Here is a 17,288-nt window from a genome sequence, read left to right as displayed (position 1 = left end):
GCAGCCCAGAAAAGAGCTCATAATTTTCAGTTCATACAGAGAAAATTAGTATAGTGAGTCACTAAGAAAAACTCCTAAATCTTTTTGAATTTATCCTGGCACCCTTTTTTAACTTTTATTACATCAATACAAGGAAATAACCAGTAAAATTTAAAAGAAAAGTGCTTTTAACTTGAATTTAAACCTCCATGAAAGAACCAATGGTTTTTGGCTTCGCGTTGAAATGTCAGTACAGTTAATCACACAGGACACCTACTTAGTCTTTTTGTGTTAATATTTGCAGCCTAACTTATCTTTTATAACATCATTACAAAGAAATAAAACAGCATAAGTTAAATGATAAATGCTTTTGTTAAAAAATTCCACCCCAATGACAGAGCCCATGATTATCTGTTTCTCATTAAATTATCAGTATGGTTAATCACCAAGGAAAACTCCTAAATCTTTTGGAATCTATTCTGGCACCTTTTTTTGTATCTTTTCAACATCAATACAAAGAAATAATCAGGAAGATTTCAAAGAAATGTGCTTTTAACTTGAATTTAAACCTCCATGAGGGAACCCATGGTTTTCGGCTTCGCGTTGAAATGTCAGTACAATTTAATCACATAGGAAACCTACTAAGTCTCTTTGTTTTAATATTTGCAGCCTAATCTATCTTTCATTACATCAATACAAAGAAATAAACAGCATTAGTTAAATGATAAATGCTTTTGTTTAAAAATTCTACCCCAATGAAGGAACCCATGATTTTCTGTTTCTCATTTAATTATTAGTATGGTTATTCACCAAGCTTTTGGAATTTACCTTCACATCCCAGTTTATCTTTTATTACATCAATACAAAGAAATAGACAGCATTAGTTAAATGATAAATGCTTTTGTTTAAAAGTTCCACCCCAATGAATTAGCCCATGACTTTCTGTTTCTCGTTAAATTATCAGTATGGTTAATCAACAAGGAAACCTTCTAAATCTTTTGGAATATATTGCTTATATTACAGTAATCTTAATCATAGACAATCAGTTGAAATCGAAGAACCTTTTGGTAGCAAGGGACAGTTTCGGGGGGAAAAAGTACCCGACAAATTGTTTTTTGTAAAATTGAGAGTTGCTCTACTTGAAGGCTTATAAGTGTTGTTAATATTCATGAAATGATTGTTAATGATTATCATTAGTTAGAGGGGGGACTCTTGTTGAAATTGATTTGCAATATGTAGGCCTAATTGATTTCTGTAAATTTTAATGCAAACCGGAACATTAAATGATTTCTATTTTCGTCTTAAAAGAGCTTCTACCGAAGTATAAGTTCAAAACTTAACCCCCATGCAGGGTTCAACATCAAGTTTATGGTTTCAGGTTTAAATGTCAGGTAAAATGGCTGCTAAATAAATTTAACCTAAACAACAATGACTATATATATATATATATATATATCAATCCACCTTTAACTCCGCTCTTCAAAGACCACGTGACAATTCGGTGACATTGACGAGTTGATACAGCAAATGATTTCGTAAATATGCCTTTACCCTACTTCAATTTAACCGAAACACTTACCCAAACCCTAGCCCTAACCCTTAACCTAAACCTAACCCTAACCCCCCAACCCAACCCTAACCCTAACCCTAACCCCAACCCAACCCTAACCCTAACCCTAAACCTGCTTTGATTAATATGTGCACCCTAAATTACCTGTTATTAAATGAATACAAGGGAAAATCAGCATTAATTAAGTGAGAAATCATTTTATTCAGAAATTGCAGCCCAGAAAAGAGCTCATAATTTTCAGTTCATACAGAGAAAATTAGTATAGTGAGTCACTAAGAAAAACTCCTAAATCTTTTTGAATTTATCCTGGCACCCTTTTTTAACTTTTATTACATCAATACAAGGAAATAACCAGTAAAATTTAAAAGAAAAGTGCTTTTAACTTGAATTTAAACCTCCATGAAAGAACCCATGGGTTTTGGCTTCGCGTTGAAATGTCAGTACAGTTAATCACACAGGACACCTACTTAGTCTTTTTGTGTTAATATTTGCAGCCTAACTTATCTTTTATAACATCATTACAAAGAAATAAAACAGCATAAGTTAAATGATAAATGCTTTTGTTAAAAAATTCCACCCCAATGACAGAGCCCATGATTATCTGTTTCTCATTAAATTATCAGTATGGTTAATCACCAAGGAAAACTCCTAAATCTTTTGGAATCTATTCTGGCACCTTTTTTTTGTATCTTTTCAACATCAATACAAAGAAATAATCAGGAAGATTTCAAAGAAATGTGCTTTTAACTTGAATTTAAACCTCCATGAGGGAACCCATGGTTTTCGGCTTCGCGTTGAAATGTCAGTACAATTTAATCACATAGGAAACCTACTAAGTCTCTTTGTTTTAATATTTGCAGCCTAATCTATCTTTCATTACATCAATACAAAGAATTAAACAGCATTAGTTAAATGATAAATGCTTTTGTTTAAAAATTCTACCCCAATGAAGGAACCCATGATTTTCTGTTTCTCATTTAATTATCAGTATGGTTAATCAACAAGCTTTTGGAATTTACCTTCACATCCCAGTTTATCTTTTATTACATCAATACAAAGAAATAGACAGCATTAGTTAAATGATAAATGCTTTGGTTTAAAAGTTCCACCCCAATGAATTAGCCCATGACTTTCTGTTTCTCGTTAAATTATCAGTATGGTTAATCAACAAGGAAACCTTCTAAATCTTTTGGAATATATTGCTTATATTACAGTAATCTTAATCATAGACAATCAGTTGAAATCGAAGAACCTTTTGGTAGCAAGGGACAGTTTCGGGGGGAAAAAGTACCCGTCTGTCACGACAGCCGTCGTGTGTCTAACCAGTCAAGCAATGAAAACAACAATAAGTATTTACAATCTTTATCTATATATAAAATCAATAAATTTACAAATATACACATTCACACACACACAAAATATTAACAAAAAAAAATGTTTCTAATATCTGATTCGTCAATGTCCTATGGTGGTATATTGGACAGCAGTGTCCCTCCAGTGTTCCTCCAATGTGTCCTCCTTCGGTACCACGTCCTAAGATGACGGCTTCCGTCCACCGGCTTCCAGCGTAGTAAGTGAATACTCGAAGGAGGTTGCACGGGTGGTAAGATGTTCAATACCGGAACACTGGTGACTATGGCCGAATCATCACTGGGACATTGCTGGAGCCTTGTTGGAACCTTTTAATTATATATAAATAACAATATTTTCAATTCAACGTTTCACTTTCACAATATACTTATTTACCTAATTACCGCAACTGCACGCCATACAATCACACCGAACAATACTCGCTGTGAAAAACTGTTAAGTGTATCAGACCTCTTAACGTATCAAACACAGTCACAGTTAAGCGTATAAGACCTCTTAACATGCAATAAAGTTAAGTGTATAAGACCCCTTAACATCACAAAACAGTCAATGTATGACCAAAAACGCCGTATAAGACTACGAAATATAAACTCACAAATAAACTAGCAAACCACGCTTGTCACACAAACGTACCATAACTCTACGGTAAATAAACAAGTATGTAAAACGTTAACACGAAAATACTATCGAACACGTATAAGAACAGTTACCTAAAGTCTTAAATATTACAAACAAGACTAAAGTATAAGGAAAAACGAACTTACCCCTAATGGAGATGGTTACCGTAAAAAATACACTTAGCTATACATCGTGTTACTACTGCAGTGCGTGCTAATGGACCCCGGCTCACTGACCAAAACATGGGTATTTATAGCATCATAGTAAACAAATAGAACAGTCCGAGTATAGTCCAATATTGACCAATACCTGAATTGACAAAATCTGAGGCACCAAAAAGGATATGAACATAGAATAAAAATCAGAGGTACCCTATAGGAAAATAGTAAGAATGAATAAATCTATTGATTGTGACAATATCTCCCTATCCAAGAAAGTTTTATAAACTTTTGATAAAAAAACACAATCAATAAAAAAAATGTCAATAAAATATACACAAAATGTACTGTAACATATTTACAGTCTACTTAGACAGTCTGCACCGACGTTCTCAGAACCTTTAATTGCGATGATCCGGAATCTGTATGGTTGCAATAACAATGCCCACCTCATTAAACGAGCATTAGATACCTTGGCGTGGCTTAGATAAACCAGAGGTTGGTGGGCGGTCTCCAGTAGGAACTCTTTTCCATATAAATACCTTTGGAACTTCTGGACCGCCCAGACTATAGCATAACATTCCTTCTCGATCGTAGAGTAGGATAACTGGTGCGACTTCAGCTTCTGACTAGCGTAGAAAACCGGTTTCTTCACTCCATCTTCCTCTTGCAACAACACTGCACCAACACCTGCATCTGACGCATCTGTCTGCAATATAAATGGTTTACTAATATCGGGTAATTTTAACACAGGTGTTACCATGAGTGCGTACTTCAGCGATGTAAATGCATTTTCCTGCTGCTGTCCCCAGATACACTTGTTAGGCTGTCCTTTCCGTGTCAAATCTGTCAGCGGGGCTGCAATAGCTGAAAAGTTAGGTATAAATCTTCTATAGAAACCAACTAGTCCCAAAAATGACCTAACCTGTTTCTTAGTGGTAGGTGGTGAAAACTCCTGAATAGCTGCTACTTTCTCTGGTACTGGAAGAAGTTTCTCCTCTCCTGCTATATGTCCCAAACACTCTAAACTTTGAAATCCAATAAAGCACTTATTTGGCTTCGCAGTTAAGTTTGCAGCGCGCAGTCTTTCTAAAAACTCCTCCACAATCTGCAAATGTTCCTGAAATGACTTGGTATATATTATAACATCATCTATAAAGTTGTCAATGAACTGCATACCTTCTAATAGTTTTCTCATTAAACGGCTGAAACTGGCTGACGCGTTGACCAGACCAAACGGCATAACCATGAACTGAAACAGTCCAAGTGGTGTCTGGAAAGCTGTTATGCACTTTGACGTTTCTTCAAGAGGTAATTGCCAATAACCTTTACAGAGATCAAATTTTGACACGTACTTACTGCCTGCCAACTGCACGAATATATCGTCCGCACACGGAATCGTCTCTGCATCAAACACTGTTATTCTGTTAATTGCTCTAAAATCTATGCAGAATCTATTGGAGCCGTCCTTCTTCTTGACTATAACAATCGGCGATGTATAAGGACTTGTCGATGGTTCGATGATCCCTGTTTCTAGCATTCTCCTGACCTCTTCGCATACAGTTTCACGTGAAGTAAAGGGTAATGGATATGGCTTTGTGCGTACAGGCTTTTCACTGGTCAATCTGATTTCATGTTTCGCTAAAGTAGTCAGTCCTGGAGCATCTGTAAGAACATCAGAATATTTACAAAGCAAAGTTTTAATGTCATGAGTTTCTCTCTCACCAAGTTCATCACTGATGTTGACATTCTCTGGACCTTCCGGATTCAAATGTGACGGAGAGTCATTTAAATCACTGTCATCTGTTGAGCTGTCGTTCTCTACATCGATAACCGCTACTCCTACAATGTCTCTGTTAATATTGTCATCATCCTGTCTATCAACATATCGCTTCAGCATTTTAGCATGGAATGTCTTAAGCTTTCCGTCTACATCAATCTTGTAATCTACACTCCCTACCTTCTGGACTATTATGTAAGGTCCTCTCCACTGCATCAGTAACTTGTTGCTAGCGGTAGGAAGCAACACAAGAACTTTCTCGCCTTCTTTCATGTCTCGCTGTCTCGCCCGTTTGTTGTAGTAGGTGCGATATCTCTGTGACGATCTCTGCAGCTCGTAACTCCCGATAGTGTGCTTGCTGATCTCGTATGAACTTCTGGGGATCTGATCCCTTGAGTTCCATTTTCTGTCCGTGTTCCGTTAATTCTTGTAACGTTGGTTGGTCCATCTTAATATACTCAAAAATATATCAACTACACAATCAAATGCTAATAATTATTTCAAACAAAAATGTACTTATCCTCTAAACGCTCAAAGGAAAAATATAACCATACACAAGGCAACAGTAACCGTTCTCCACCGGGGTTCCATACAATTTCTAGCTACCTTAAATGAAAAAAAATCATATTAGACACTTCAAAAACTAATTGACAAAAACAAAATGACCATTATTTGCTGATTGATTAGACATAATTATCCCACTTCTGACACCAATTTGTCACGACAGCCGTCGTGTGTCTAACCAGTCAAGCAATGAAAACAACAATAAGTATTTACAATCTTTATCTATATATAAAATCAATAAATTTACAAATATACACATTCACACACACACAAAATATTAACAAAAAAAAATGTTTCTAATATCTGATTCGTCAATGTCCTATGGTGGTATATTGGACAGCAGTGTCCCTCCAGTGTTCCTCCAATGTGTCCTCCTTCGGTACCACGTCCTAAGATGACGGCTTCCGTCCACCGGCTTCCAGCGTAGTAAGGGAATACTCGAAGGAGGTTGCACGGGTGGTAAGATGTTCAATACCGGAACACTGGTGACTATGGCCGAATCATCACTGGGACATTGCTGGAGCCTTGTTGGAACCTTTTAATTATATATAAATAACAATATTTTCAATTCAACGTTTCACTTTCACAATATACTTATTTACCTAATTACCGCAACTGCACGCCATACAATCACACCGAACAATACTCGCTGTGAAAAACCGTTAAGTGTATCAGACCTCTTAACGTATCAAACACAGTCACAGTTAAGCGTATAAGACCTCTTAACATGCAATAAAGTTAAGTGTATAAGACCCCTTAACATCACAAAACAGTCAATGTATGACCAAAAACGCCGTATAAGACTACGAAATATAAACTCACAAATAAACTAGCAAACCACGCTTGTCACACAAACGTACCATAACTCTACGGTAAATAAACAAGTATGTAAAACGTTAACACGAAAATACTATCGAACACGTATAAGAACAGTTACCTAAAGTCTTAAATATTACAAACAAGACTAAAGTATAAGGAAAAACGAACTTACCCCTAATGGAGATGGTTACCGTAAAAAATACACTTAGCTATACATCGTGTTACTACTGCAGTGCGTGCTAATGGACCCCGACTCACTGACCAAAACATGGGTATTTATAGCATCATAGTAAACAAATAGAACAGTCCGAGTATAGTCCAATATTGACCAATACCTGAATTGACAAAATCTGAGGCACCAAAAAGGATATGAACATAGAATAAAAATCAGAGGTACCCTATAGGAAAATAGTAAGAATGAATAAATCTATTGATTGTGACACCGTCAAATTGTTTTTTGTAAAATTGAGAGTTGCTCTACTTGAAGGCTTATAAGTGTTGTTAATATTCATGAAATGATTGTTAATGATTATCATTAGTTAGAGGGGGGCTCTTGTTGAAATTGATTTGAAATATGTAGGCCTGATGGATTTCTGTAAATTTTAATGCAAACCGGAACATTAAATGATTTCTATTTTCGTCTTAAAAGAGCTCCTACCGAAGTATAAGTTCAAAACTTAACCCCCATGCAGGGTTCAACATCAAGTTTATGGTTTCAGGTTTAAATGTCAGGTAAAATGGCTGCTAAAGAAATTTAACCTAAACAACAATCACTATATATATATATATATATATATATATATATATATATATATATATATATATATATATATATATATATATATATATATATATATATATATATATATATATATCAATCCACCTTTAACTCCGCCCTTCAAAGACCACGTGACAATTCGGTGACATTGACGAGTTGATACAGCAAATGATTTCGTAAATATGCCTTTACCCTACTTCAATTTAACCGAAACACTTACCCTAAACCTAACCCTAACCCTTAATCTAAACCTAACCCTAACCCCCCAACCCAACCCTAACCCTAAACCTAACCCCAACCCAACCCTAACCCTAACCCTAAACCTGCTTTGAATAATATGTGCACCCTAAATTACCTGTTATTAAATGAATACAAGGGAAAATCAGCATTAATTAAGTGAGAAATCATTTTATTCAGAAATTGCAGCCCAGAAAAGAGCTCATAATTTTCAGTTCATACAGAGAAAATTAGTATAGTGAGTCACTAAGAAAAACTCCTAAATCTTTTTGAATTTATCCTGGCACCCTTTTTTAACTTTTATTACATCAATACAAGAAAATAACCAGTAAAATTTAAAAGAAAAGTGCTTTTAACTTGAATTTAAACCTCCATGAAGGAACCCATGGTTTTTGGCTTCGCGTTGAAATGTCAGTACAGTTAATCACACAGGACACCTACTTAGTCTTTTTGTGTTAATATTTGCAGCCTAACTTATCTTTTATAACATCATTATAAAGAAATAAAACAGCATAAGTTAAATGATAAATGCTTTTGTTAAAAAATTCCACCCCAATGACAGAGCCCATGATTATCTGTTTCTCATTAAATTATCAGTATGGTTAATCACCAAGGAAAACTCCTAAATCTTTTGGAATCTATTCTGGCACCTTTTTTTGTATCTTTTTAACATCAATACAAAGAAATAATCAGGAAGATTTCAAAGAAATGTGCTTTTAACTTGAATTTAAACCTCCATGAGGGAACCCATGGTTTTCGGCTTCGCGTTGAAATGTCAGTACAATTTAATCACATAGGAAACCTACTAAGTCTCTTTGTTTTAATATTTGCAGCCTAATCTATCCTTTATTACATCAATACAGAGAAATAAACAGCATTAGTTAAATGATAAATGCTTTTGTTTAAAAATTCTACCCCAATGAAGGAACCCATGATTTTCTGTTTCTCATTTAATTATCAGTATGGTTAATCACCAAGCTTTTGGAATTTACCTTCACATCCCAGTTTATCTTTTATTACATCAATACAAAGAAATAGACAGCATTAGTTAAATGATAAATGCTTTGGTTTAAAAGTTCCACCCCAATGAATTAGCCCATGACTTTCTGTTTCTCGTTAAATTATCAGTATGGTTAATCAACAAGGAAACCTTCTAAATCTTTTGGAATATATTGCTTATATTACAGTAATCTTAATCATAGACAATCAGTTGAAATCGAAGAACCTTTTGGTAGCAAGGGACAGTTTTGGGGGGAAAAAGTACCCGTCTGTCACGACAGCCGTCGTGTGTCTAACCAGTCAAGCAATGAAAACAACAATAAGTATTTACAATCTTTATCTATATATAAAATCAATAAATTTACAAATATACACATTCACACACACACAAAATATTAACAAAAAAAAATGTTTCTAATATCTGATTCGTCAATGTCCTATGGTGGTATATTGGACAGCAGTGTCCCTCCAGTGTTCCTCCAATGTGTCCTCCTTCGGTACCACGTCCTAAGATGACGGCTTCCGTCCACCGGCTTCCAGCGTAGTAAGTGAATACTCGAAGGAGGTTGCACGGGTGGTAAGATGTTCAATACCGGAACACTGGTGACTATGGCCGAATCATCACTGGGACATTGCTGGAGCCTTGCTGGAACCTTTTAGTTATATATAAATAACAATATTTTCAATTCAACGTTTCACTTTCACAATATACTTATTTACCTAATTACCGCAACTGCACGCCATACAATCACACCGAACAATACTCGCTGTGAAAAACTGTTAAGTGTATCAGACCTCTTAACGTATCAAACACAGTCACAGTTAAGCGTATAAGACCTCTTAACATGCAATAAAGTTAAGTGTATAAGACCCCTTAACATCACAAAACAGTCAATGTATGACCAAAAACGCCGTATAAGACTACGAAATATAAACTCACAAATAAACTAGCAAACCACGCTTGTCACACAAACGTACCATAACTCTACGGTAAATAAACAAGTATGTAAAACGTTAACACGAAAATACTATCGAACACGTATAAGAACAGTTACCTAAAGTCTTAAATATTACAAACAAGACTAAAGTATAAGGAAAAACGAACTTACCCCTAATGGAGATGGTTACCGTAAAAAATACACTTAGCTATACATCGTGTTACTACTGCAGTGCGTGCTAATGGACCCCGGCTCACTGACCAAAACATGGGTATTTATAGCATCATAGTAAACAAATAGAACAGTCCGAGTATAGTCCAATATTGACCAATACCTGAATTGACAAAATCTGAGGCACCAAAAAGGATATGAACATAGAATAAAAATCAGAGGTACCCTATAGGAAAATAGTAAGAATGAATAAATCTATTGATTGTGACAATATCTCCCTATCCAAGAAAGTTTTATAAACTTTTGATAAAAAAACACAATCAATAAAAAAAATGTCAATAAAATATACACAAAATGTACTGTAACATATTTACAGTCTACTTAGACAGTCTGCACCGACGTTCTCAGAACCTTTAATTGCGATGATCCGGAATCTGTATGGTTGCAATAACAATGCCCACCTCATTAAACGAGCATTAGATACCTTGGCGTGGCTTAGATAAACCAGAGGTTGGTGGGCGGTCTCCAGTAGGAACTCTTTTCCATATAAATACCTTTGGAACTTCTGGACCGCCCAGACTATAGCATAACATTCCTTCTCGATCGTAGAGTAGGATAACTGGTGCGACTTCAGCTTCTGACTAGCGTAGAAAACCGGTTTCTCACTCCATCTTCCTCTTGCAACAACACTGCACCAACACCTGCATCTGACGCATCTGTCTGCAATATAAATGGTTTACTAATATCGGGTAATTTTAACACATTTGTTACCATGAGTGCGTACTTCAGCGATGTAAATGCATTTTCCTGCTGCTGTCCCCAGATACACTTGTTAGGCTGTCCTTTCCGTGTCAAATCTGTCAGCGGGGCTGCAATAGCTGAAAAGTTAGGTATAAATCTTCTATAGAAACCAACTAGTCCCAAAAATGACCTAACCTGTTTCTTAGTGGTAGGTGGTGAAAACTCCTGAATAGCTGCTACTTTCTCTGGTACTGGAAGAAGTTTCTCCTCTCCTGCTATATGTCCCAAACACTCTAAACTTTGAAATCCAATAAAGCACTTACTTGGCTTCGCAGTTAAGTTTGCAGCGCGCAGTCTTTCTAAAAACTCCTCCACAATCTGCAAATGTTCCTGAAATGACTTGGTATATATTATAACATCATCTATAAAGTTGTCAATGAACTGCATACCTTCTAATAGTTTTCTCATTAAACGGCTGAAACTGGCTGACGCGTTGACCAGACCAAACGGCATAACCATGAACTGAAACAGTCCAAGTGGTGTCTGGAAAGCTGTTATGCACTTTGACGTTTCTTCAAGAGGTAATTGCCAATAACCTTTACAGAGATCAAATTTTGACACGTACTTACTGCCTGCCAACTGCACGAATATATCGTCCGCACACGGAATCGTCTCTGCATCAAACACTGTTATTCTGTTAATTGCTCTAAAATCTATGCAGAATCTATTGGAGCCGTCCTTCTTCTTGACTATAACAATCGGCGATGTATAAGGACTTGTCGATGGTTCGATGATCCCTGTTTCTAGCATTCTCCTGACCTCTTCGCATACAGTTTCACGTGAAGTAAAGGGTAATGGATATGGCTTTGTGCGTACAGGCTTTTCACTGGTCAATCTGATTTCATGTTTCGCTAAAGTAGTCAGTCCTGGAGCATCTGTAAGAACATCAGAATATTTACAAAGCAAAGTTTTAATGTCATGAGTTTCTCTCTCACCAAGTTCATCACTGATGTTGACATTCTCTGGACCTTCCGGATTCAAATGTGACGGAGAGTCATTTAAATCACTGTCATCTGTTGAGCTGTCGTTCTCTACATCGATAACCGCTACTCCTACAATGTCTCTGTTAATATTGTCATCATCCTGTCTATCAACATATCGCTTCAGCATTTTAGCATGGAATGTCTTAAGCTTTCCGTCTACATCAATCTTGTAATCTACACTCCCTACCTTCTGGACTATTATGTAAGGTCCTCTCCACTGCATCAGTAACTTGTTGCTAGCGGTAGGAAGCAACACAAGAACTTTCTCGCCTTCTTTCATGTCTCGCTGTCTCGCCCGTTTGTTGTAGTAGGTGCGATATCTCTGTGACGATCTCTGCAGCTCGTAACTCCCGATAGTGTGCTTGCTGATCTCGTATGAACTTCTGGGGATCTGATCCCTTGAGTTCCATTTTCTGTCCGTGTTCCGTTAATTCTTGTAACGTTGGTTGGTCCATCTTAATATACTCAAAAATATATCAACTACACAATCAAATGCTAATAATTATTTCAAACAAAAATGTACTTATCCTCTAAACGCTCAAAGGAAAAATATAACCATACACAAGGCAACAGTAACCGTTCTCCACCGGGGTTCCATACAATTTCTAGCTACCTTAAATGAAAAAAAATCATATTAGACACTTCAAAAACTAATTGACAAAAACAAAATGACCATTATTTGCTGATTGATTAGACATAATTATCCCACTTCTGACACCAATTTGTCACGACAGCCGTCGTGTGTCTAACCAGTCAAGCAATGAAAACAACAATAAGTATTTACAATCTTTATCTATATATAAAATCAATAAATTTACAAATATACACATTCACACACACACAAAATATTAACAAAAAAAAATGTTTCTAATATCTGATTCGTCAATGTCCTATGGTGGTATATTGGACAGCAGTGTCCCTCCAGTGTTCCTCCAATGTGTCCTCCTTCGGTACCACGTCCTAAGATGACGGCTTCCGTCCACCGGCTTCCAGCGTAGTAAGGGAATACTCGAAGGAGGTTGCACGGGTGGTAAGATGTTCAATACCGGAACACTGGTGACTATGGCCGAATCATCACTGGGACATTGCTGGAGCCTTGTTGGAACCTTTTAATTATATATAAATAACAATATTTTCAATTCAACGTTTCACTTTCACAATATACTTATTTACCTAATTACCGCAACTGCACGCCATACAATCACACCGAACAATACTCGCTGTGAAAAACCGTTAAGTGTATCAGACCTCTTAACGTATCAAACACAGTCACAGTTAAGCGTATAAGACCTCTTAACATGCAATAAAGTTAAGTGTATAAGACCCCTTAACATCACAAAACAGTCAATGTATGACCAAAAACGCCGTATAAGACTACGAAATATAAACTCACAAATAAACTAGCAAACCACGCTTGTCACACAAACGTACCATAACTCTACGGTAAATAAACAAGTATGTAAAACGTTAACACGAAAATACTATCGAACACGTATAAGAACAGTTACCTAAAGTCTTAAATATTACAAACAAGACTAAAGTATAAGGAAAAACGAACTTACCCCTAATGGAGATGGTTACCGTAAAAAATACACTTAGCTATACATCGTGTTACTACTGCAGTGCGTGCTAATGGACCCCGGCTCACTGACCAAAACATGGGTATTTATAGCATCATAGTAAACAAATAGACCGAGTATAGTCCAATATTGACCAATACCTGAATTGACAAAATCTGAGGCACCAAAAAGGATATGAACATAGAATAAAAATCAGAGGTACCCTATAGGAAAATAGTAAGAATGAATAAATCTATTGATTGTGACACCGTCAAATTGTTTTTTGTAAAATTGAGAGTTGCTCTACTTGAAGGCTTATAAGTGTTGTTAATATTCATGAAATGATTGTTAATGATTATCATTAGTTAGAGGGGGGACTCTTGTTGAAATTGATTTGAAATATGTAGGCCTAATGGATTTCTGTAAATTTTAATGCAAACCGGAACATTAAATGATTTCTATTTTCGTCTTAAAAGAGCTTCTTTCGAAGTATAAGTTCAAAACTTAACCCCCATGCAGGGTTCAACATCAAGTTTATGGTTTCAGGTTTAAAAGTCAGGTAAAATGGCTGCTAAAGAAATTTAACCTAAACAACAATCACTATATATATATATATATATATATATATATATATATATATATATATATATATATATATATATATATATATATATATATATATCAATCCACCTTTAACTCCGCCCTTCAAAGACCACGTGACAATTCGGTGACATTGACGAGTTGATACAGCAAATGATTTCGTAAATATGCCTTTACCCTACTTCAATTTAACCGAAACACTTACCCTAAACCTAACCCTAACCCTTAATCTAAACCTAACCCTAACCCCCCAACCCAACCCTAACCCTAAACCTAACCCCAACCCAACCCTAACCCTAACCCTAAACCTGCTTTGAATAATATGTGCACCCTAAATTACCTGTTATTAAATGAATACAAGGGAAAATCAGCATTAATTAAGTGAGAAATCATTTTATTCAGAAATTGCAGCCCAGAAAAGAGCTCATAATTTTCAGTTCATACAGAGAAAATTAGTATAGTGAGTCACTAAGAAAAACTCCTAAATCTTTTTGAATTTATCCTGGCACCCTTTTTTAACTTTTATTATATCAATACAAGAAAATAACCAGTAAAATTTAAAAGAAAAGTGCTTTTAACTTGAATTTAAACCTCCATGAAGGAACCCATGGTTTTTGGCTTCGCGTTGAAATGTCAGTACAGTTAATCACACAGGACACCTACTTAGTCTTTTTGTGTTAATATTTGCAGCCTAACTTATCTTTTATAACATCATTACAAAGAAATAAAACAGCATAAGTTAAATGATAAATGCTTTTGTTAAAAAATTCCACCCCAATGACAGAGCCCATGATTATCTGTTTCTCATTAAATTATCAGTATGGTTAATCACCAAGGAAAACTCCTAAATCTTTTGGAATCTATTCTGGCACCTTTTTTTGTATCTTTTCAACATCAATACAAAGAAATAATCAGGAAGATTTCAAAGAAATGTGCTTTTAACTTGAATTTAAACCTCCATGAGGGAACCCATGGTTTTCGGCTTCGCGTTGAAATGTCAGTACAATTTAATCACATAGGAAACCTACTAAGTCTCTTTGTTTTAATATTTGCAGCCTAATCTATCCTTTATTACATCAATACAGAGAAATAAACAGCATTAGTTAAATGATAAATGCTTTTGTTTAAAAATTCTACCCCAATGAAGGAACCCATGATTTTCTGTTTCTCATTTAATTATCAGTATGGTTAATCACCAAGCTTTTGGAATTTACCTTCACATCCCAGTTTATCTTTTATTACATCAATACAAAGAAATAGACAGCATTAGTTAAATGATAAATGCTTTTGTTTAAAAGTTCCACCCCAATGAATTAGCCCATGACTTTCTGTTTCTCGTTAAATTATCAGTATGGTTAATCAACAAGGAAACCTTCTAAATCTTTTGGAATATATTGCTTATATTACAGTAATCTTAATCATAGACAATCAGTTGAAATCGAAGAACCTTTTGGTAGCAAGGGACAGTTTCGGGGGGAAAAAGTACCCGTCAAATTGTTTTTTGTAAAATTGAGAGTTGCTCTACTTGAAGGCTTATAAGTGTTGTTAATATTCATGAAATGATTGTTAATGATTATCATTAGTTAGAGGGGGGACTCTTGTTGAAATTGATTTGCAATATGTAGGCCTAATTGATTTCTGTAAATTTTAATGCAAACCGGAACATTAAATGATTTCTATTTTCGTCTTAAAAGAGCTTCTACCGAAGTATAAGTTCAAAACTTAACCCCCATGCAGGGTTCAACATCAAGTTTATGGTTTCAGGTTTAAATGTCAGGTAAAATGGCTGCTAAAGAAATTTAACCTAAACAACAATCACTATATATATATATATATATATATATATATATATATATATATATATATATATATATATATATATAACCGAATGTTATCACATAGCTGCAAACGAAACCGTCTGACGTGTCATTTAGGTGCCAACGGGACTTGGGGCGAAAAAACGGTTTGCACCTATGTCCGATCGGGTTTTTTAAATCGCTCTAACTCGGCGAATCGCGAACTGACACCAGGTAAACTTTAATCATGATATGAAGAGTTCTTTCAGACGTTAAATTTTAGTTTTGAAATAATTATTTGATACATAATAACTTAGAGCCAGTAAAGTTTTTGAGGGTACCCATTCAGGAAGTATATATCTCCGGCCGAGCGATTCCGTCTGAGATGTCATTTAGGAGCAAACGTCGGTTTTTTGAAGATTTCTTTCTAAAATTTGATACATATGTCAACAAAAAGCTCAGAGCAAATCGCTAATATTATGACTTATTTTTTTGAGGTACTGCGCTATGCATATGTATCTAGTTTTCAAAAGATATTGCCGTCGACAGGAATTTTAGTGCTCATTTTCAGCTGTATTGTTTTTGTATATAATTTTAAGCTTCTACGCATGCTTGACCCAATAATGTGAACGAGAAGGGGAAAGAAATGGCGATCGATATGTTCGGCTAAGTATGGTTTTACCGATCTGTACACGATTACGGCTTGTTATAAAGATGTGTCATTGAAGAAAGTGAATACAAGAGAGCTGTACTTTAGATTACGGATTATATTTTTGTCGGTTTTCATTCTGTGATGGACTAAACGAAAACGTCGCGTGTGGATATGTGGTAAGAAAACTTGCTCTTTGTTTGTCAACGTGAAAAAGGTGTAAAAAAAAATTAACAGACTAAAAATGTGGGTACTTAGAATATTTGAAATATACGCCGCAAGATCTGAACAAATCTAACCAAGCTTGTTTTAAAACACAAAAAGATGAGAATAGTACCATCATGTCTTATCTCAGTTTGATGTTTTTGTTATATTCTCTTAAAAGATGATTAGCCCATGTAAATTCTTAAATCTGAGAGATAAATACAAAATAATCAAAATTGTTCTTGTAATACTACATACTTCTACATCCTTTTATATAAAAGACGTATTAATATAATAAATGTAATTAGGTTTATTGAAATATCTCGTGTATTGGCACGACATAGTTTATCAAGATACAGATTTTAATCAAACTACTTTGTTTCATCTAATTAATATCAGTACAGATACAGACTGTGGTTAATTTCTTGATCATATCAATTTCGCGAAGAGCTTTGTTTACATTTTACAGCCAAGGTCATGTTAGCTTCTCTCAGCGGCTGTGTTACTGATAACGGAGAAAAACCAGATGTCATTAAACATATGGAAAACACAGACAATCAGAATTGGGGAATGCCGACTAAATTCATGACGATAAGGATTTTTAGATCAACAATCAACATTACAGGTACATGAAGTGGTTTTTATTTTGGTTTTATTTTTATAATTTCTTTTTGAAAAAGCAGACTACGCACACTTATGAATAAACACCTAACC

At 35.3% G+C, this 17,288-nt stretch overlaps 3 long non-coding RNA genes across 3 annotated transcripts; all 3 read right to left on the bottom strand.

The window, feature by feature from the left end:
* Positions 1-6,242: 6,242 nt before the first annotated feature.
* On the bottom strand, positions 6,243-7,130 carry LOC128168617 (uncharacterized). The gene is made up of 2 exons (XR_008241424.1): positions 6,760-7,130; positions 6,243-6,717 (listed from the first exon to the last, which is right to left on the bottom strand). It is a non-coding gene; the product is annotated as an uncharacterized LOC128168617 (long non-coding RNA).
* Positions 7,131-9,193: 2,063 nt separating this feature from the next.
* Positions 9,194-10,633, bottom strand: LOC128168622 (uncharacterized). Its single transcript, XR_008241426.1, has 2 exons — positions 9,983-10,633; positions 9,194-9,526 (listed from the first exon to the last, which is right to left on the bottom strand). It is a non-coding gene; the product is annotated as an uncharacterized LOC128168622 (long non-coding RNA).
* Positions 10,634-12,539: 1,906 nt separating this feature from the next.
* LOC128168620 (uncharacterized) lies at positions 12,540-13,450 on the bottom strand. Its single transcript, XR_008241425.1, has 2 exons — positions 13,057-13,450; positions 12,540-13,014 (listed from the first exon to the last, which is right to left on the bottom strand). It is a non-coding gene; the product is annotated as an uncharacterized LOC128168620 (long non-coding RNA).
* Between the last annotated feature and the right edge of the window lie 3,838 nt (positions 13,451-17,288).

This window comes from Crassostrea angulata, unplaced genomic scaffold, assembly GCF_025612915.1.
Source record: "Crassostrea angulata isolate pt1a10 unplaced genomic scaffold, ASM2561291v2 HiC_scaffold_20, whole genome shotgun sequence".
In the NCBI taxonomy this organism is placed as follows: Eukaryota; Metazoa; Mollusca; class Bivalvia; order Ostreida; family Ostreidae; genus Magallana; species Magallana angulata.
This window is presented reverse-complemented; position numbering and strand designations above follow the sequence as displayed.